Here is a 6,000-nt window from a genome sequence, read left to right as displayed (position 1 = left end):
AGGCAATCAAGGAGAATAAAAGCAGAGCACTGGGCAAAATCTAATTCATGGATAGCTCTACATTGTATGTGAATCGTTAACATTTTTCCTAAAGGTAAGAGGACTGTACTAGTGTGCTGGGGCAGCCATAGCAAAGTACTACAAACTGGCTGGTTTAAACAACAGAAATTCATTTCCTCACAGTTCTAGAGGCTAGAAGTCCAAGATCAAAGTGTCAACCGCTTTGGTTCTTCTTGAGGCCTCTCTCCTTGGCTTGTAGATGGCCTCCATCCTGCTGTGTCCTCACGCAGGCTTCCTTCTGTGCATGTCTGTGTGCTTGGCTTTCATAAAAACACCAATCATACCGGGTTAGAGCCCACCCCAATGACCTCATCTTACCTCATTACCTCATTAAAGGTCCTACACCAAGTATAGTCACATTCTGAAATATTGGGAAAGAGGACTTCAACTAGGGATGTAGGGGGCAGGGGTGAAAAATGGTGCAGACCACATCGCTGACAGAAGGGAGAAGTGAGGAAGGGGAGGAAGAAAATATACTGAAAACTAATTTTAAAAAGTTTTAAACAATCTCAGAAATGCTGTGTTTTATGATCAGTAAAGTCTTGCTGCATTTCTCTTAATTTTCACTCCTATATATACATAAAATCTAAAATTATCAAATAGCTCCTTGAGGTGTTCCTCAGAGTACATACCATAATATTCTGGGTATTATATATTGTTCAAATATATCTTGATTATTAAAATAAGGCTTATTGACTTAAATTGCATAACTATTAAAACCATTGAAAATATGTGACAATATATCAAATTACACTAGTGATGACATGGCAAAATTTATTTCAAAACATTTTGAAAACTATAGTCACATCAACAGAAAACATCACCATTCTTTTGACTCACAGTGGCCCTCCAATGACATCAAATGAAAATTATAGCCCAGCAACTCAACAGATACCTTTCAGAAATTTTCACATGGAAAGAAGAAACTTAAGAAGTCATTTACAAAGACAACCCAAGACATCCCAATTTAATCAAATGTCATCATTTAAACTGAGCAGCAATAATAAAATTGATTCTGAAGCTCAAAAGGAAGTAAAAGGAAATCTGTGTTTGGGGGAGACCCCCCACACACATATTTGTACACAAACACACATGCATACATAGTTTATACTATACCATTTCTTATTTTACAACATTCCAGAAATTTCAGTTCTCAGTCTGCCCTCAAATTTTGCAGCAAATTTTATTTTTTTTAATTTATTTTTTATTTTCAGCATAACAGTATTCATTATTTTTGCACCACACCCAGTGCTCCATGCAATCCGTGCCCTCTCTAATACCCACCACCTGGTACCCCAACCTCCCACCCCCTGCCCCTTCAAAACCCTCAGATTGTTTTTCAGAGTCCATAGTCTCTTATGGTTCACCTCCCCTTCCAATTTCCCCCAACTCCCTTCTCCTCTTTATCTCCCCATGTTTTAATATGAGCTTAATAAGCTTTCTAAATGTCCATTTAAGTTAATTTCTCACTTGTAGAATTCTTCCTAATAAGCATTTTAAAAACACATATACTTTATGAGACAATATTTTCTGCTTCTATTAGAATATATTGAGAATTGATTTTCCCCTATAACTTATGTTGGTGGTAATCTTATGAAGCTTATTACATGTGCTTGACATATTGACAGTGTTATTGAACACTGGTTGGCAGATGAAGATTTGTCATCAATGCGGTCCTGTATTTATAGAAATATGAAATTAAAAACTCAACTCATTCAATAATTCACTCCTTGAAAAAATGAGTTCTAGAGACAAAATTCCAAGTCCTCCATAAGGGTATCCAGTCCTTGGGGAGTCCCAATCGCTTCAGAGATAGGAAGAAAACTATGTTCTTATCCTCATTCCTCTTGTCTTAAACCATTTCCTTTCAGTGGAGGCTTTCTTTTATTTTTTCTTTGTAAGTTTTAATTTAAATTCCAGTATAGTTAACATACAGTGTAATACTAGTTTCAGGTGTACGACAGAGTGATTCAGCACTTCCATACATCACCCAGTGCTCCTCACAGCAAGTGTTCTCATTAATCCCCATCATCTAGTTCCCAGTCCCCTCACCCACCTCTGCTCTGGCAATCATCAGTGTGTTTTCTATAGTTAAGAATCTTGTTTCTCGCTTTGCCTCTCTGTTTCTTCTTTTTTAAAAAATTTGCTCATTTGCTTTGTTTCTTGAATTCCACATATGAGTGAAATCATATGGTATTTGTCTTCCTCTAACTTATTTTGCTTAGAAAAGTACTTTCTAGTTCTATGTCTTTGTAAATGGCAAGATCTTGTTCTTTCTTGTGGTTGAGTAATAGTCCTCAATGGAGGCTTTCTTGACACATGTGCTCCCGTCACTACCAAAGCAAGAAATGAGGGATGTAACAAATTTTCTGTTTGCTGTTAAAGATTCCATCCAAAAGTGGCATACTTCGTATTTGATTGGACAAAGCAGGTTACCTGGCAATACCTAACTTTTAGGAGGATAAAAAGTTTAATCTTTCCATGTTCCCTAAGGGAGAAAATGAAAAAAATATAAATATGACCTTAGATTTACCAATGAATTCTTAGATATGATACCAAAAGCATAAGCAACAAAAGAAAAAGCAGATAAATCAGACCGCATCAAAATTCAAAACTTTTGTACATCAAAGGACATTATCAAGGAAGTAAAAAAGACCACAACCTTCAGAATCAGAGAAAATATTGCAAATATCTGATTAAGGGTCCAGTATTCAAAATATATAAAGAATATGTGCAACTTAGCAACAAAAAGACAAACAGCCCTATTAGAAAACCACTAAAGAATTTGAATAGATATCTCTACAAAGACATGCAAATTCCCAACAAGCAAATGAAAATGCTCAGCCTTTAGGAAAATGCAAATCAAAAACACAATGAAATACCTTCTACTGAGTACTAGGACAGCAGAGAGAGAGGAGAGAGAAAGAAAGGGAAAAGAGAGAGAGAAAGGAAGGAAGGAAGGGAGGAAGGAAGAAAGAGAAAGAAAAGAAGGAGAGAAAGAAAGAAGAGAGGAAGAAAGAAAAAGAAAGAAGAAAGAAATGGAAGAAAGAAAAGAAAGAGAAAAAGAAAGAAAGAAGAGAGGAAGGAAGGAAGGAAGATAGGTAGGTAGGTAGGTGAGGGATGGAGGAAATAAATATGGGTAAGGATGTGGAGAAACTGAACTGGAGCCCTCATGCACTGCTGGCAGGAATATAAAATGGTGCAGCTACAGTGAAATAGCCTGGCAGTTCTCCAGAAAGTTAGTCATAGAATTACCCAGCAATTCCACTCTTAGGTATCTAACCCCCAAAATGAAAAATACATATATACAAATAGTTGTACACAAATGTTCACAGAAAGTACTCTTCACAATAGCTAAAAGGTGAAAACAACCCCAAATGGGTTAATGGATGAATGGACAAATAGAATGTGTTCTAACTGCTTAACGGGGTTTTCATTTGGGATGATGAAAATGTTTGGGAACCTGACACAAGTGGTGGTTTCATGATATTGTGAAATGTACTAAATGCCACAGAATTACACATTTTCAATGGTTCATCTTATGTAAATTTCACCTCATTTTTAACAAACTAAAAAAAAGGAAATTGAAAATTAGTTAGAAGCTATTTAAGAATATTCCACAATTGTATCCCTCTCAGCCACTTGAATTGTGGTAAACGTTTTTGAGTTGCAGAGTGAATTGACAGCTACAAATTTTGAGTGACCCAAGGGAGGGTGTCACGCAGGAATCTGTCATTTGGTCCTGTATGTGGTTAAAAGGACAAAATCCTCATCCAGTGACTATAGAACCTTGAAAGGGCCTTCCAAATCCAATAGCCTAGACTCTGACGATATGGGATGATGGTGGTCTTTTCTCTGGGGTGAGGATCAATGATCTGATTTGCTTACATAATCAAAGAATTCCTCAACCAAAAAGCTTGTAATAAAGGGGCAACTTATAAAAATCTCTATGTCTCCACCTGCTCATGACACAAGACCACTGTGTCATTGTAGATTCTGGAGAATTCCTAATTTGAGCCTCAAGTTTTAGGGTTTTGCCCCTGAAACCCTGTATTTCTTACCAACCCTATTTCATACCTCATACACAAAATGGATGACCCTAAGCCAATCATTCTATGACACTAATCCAGCATTTAGACCTGAGTAAAAGTGGTGTCCCCCATTGTTTAGATACACATTAAATTTCCTATTGAGTCCCTGGAATGAAGGGCTGATGAAACCCGGGTGTCCATGGAAGGAAGCATTTCATCATATTTTGCTAGCTGTTGCAGAGGGCTGAGGGCGGAGGACGGCTTCCAGGCAGAGCACGTAATGTTGCTGCATCATTTTGGATAAACACTGAAAATATCTAAAGTGTAATCTCTTCGAGATGATGGCACTTTACAGGGAAACTGTAATGAGTGTGAAGAATTCATAGGCATCTGCCACGCACAATTTAACTAAACAATTTGCCAGTCCTGTCTTTTAAAGTGGCGTTTTTAACACTTGCATAGAGCAACAACATAAAAGACAGAACAATCTAACATCTATTCAAAAAGACAGCCAGTTCCTCTAATAAAAGCAGAGCAAACCATACCGATTCCGTGGAGTTAATATGAGGCAGTGCAAGTGGAGAGTCCCTGGAGTCATTAAGACAATTAAGTCACTAAATGACATAGAGGAGCGGTTGGATTCCTTAGTCAAGAAAGAAAGAAAAATTATTAAGTTGATACAGATTTCCTTACTTACAGCATCACAGAAAATTATTCTTTTCTTTCCTTCCTTAATTTTTTTCTCCGACTTGGAGAGTGCCATGCTGAGGTATAATTTTAAAACAAGAGATGATAGCAGGTCAAGCTTTTAACACCCAGTCAGCAGGAAGAATAGAAGAGAGAAAGAGCTGTACTAATCAAGTTACAAAGTCTACTACAAGCTGCTCCCCAAGGATCCAAATTCCTATGGACACCAGGCTCCAAACCCCTCAGAATTCAACAAAATGAGTGTAACAAGGAAGGTTCAGATAAGAAAGAAGTGCAATTTCTAATGTGAAAAAAGGGGTGTGTGTGTGTGTGTTTGTGTGTGTGTGTGTGTGTGTGTGTGTTTGTGTGTGTGGAGAATAATAATTTTCAAAGGGAATTTACTGGTAAGAGTAATGTGTTCTTAAAAGCTGAGGTAAGCAGAACTACTTCCGGTTGCCTAAAACGAAAGTCCGCTGACATCATCATCTTTACCCTTTCCATAAAAGAAAGCATTTTTAGAAACTACATTTCTAAATATTACTGAGTAAAATTTGAGGTGCCTCTGGACCCACTAAGAAGGTATGGTTACACAATTGGAACCCTCTGGAGACACAGAAGGAAAAACAATATTAGAAGATTTTCATCCTTTGTGTGGGCTTAGTTACCTAGAATGAAAGTTTTTCAGGTGCATTCGAGGAACGTCTAGATCATCCCTCTTCATTGACTGTTTCTCTGAACCACCTGAGTGGGGGTTGATTCCATAATAATAAGCAGCAGATGGAGGCAGAGGATGGGAGATAAGCAAGGCTGTTTTCAGTTCTGAGGGGTCACCATGGCTTCTACCACTGTTATTTCTCCAAAAAGTGGTGAAATATGGATCAGTTATAAGAATGAGTCCTTTCCTCAGAACATTCTAGATTTCATTGGCTCTCTATTAATGTAGAGCATTCACTGAAATTCCAGACTGCCTGGGGAAGTGGCAGGAGAGTGGCAATACTGTGTCTTCAGAAGGAAATTTGCACGGGGGGACAGTCAGTCTGGAACCACCAACTGGCAGGTCAAACAGGGGTAGAAAAGTCTCCTTTCCTGAAGCTCCACCTGCGTCCTAGCCTTGTCTGTAACCCATCCCTCTTTCACTCCTCCCGGAACTCCTTACCCTGTATAAACTCAGTACTGGAGGCTAATAGAATGTGACCCGCTAGTGAGGGGGCACTGGGTTTAA

This window comes from Neovison vison, chromosome 8 (genome assembly GCF_020171115.1).
Source record: "Neovison vison isolate M4711 chromosome 8, ASM_NN_V1, whole genome shotgun sequence".
Classification (NCBI taxonomy): domain Eukaryota; kingdom Metazoa; phylum Chordata; class Mammalia; order Carnivora; family Mustelidae; genus Neogale; species Neogale vison.
This window is presented reverse-complemented; position numbering follows the sequence as displayed.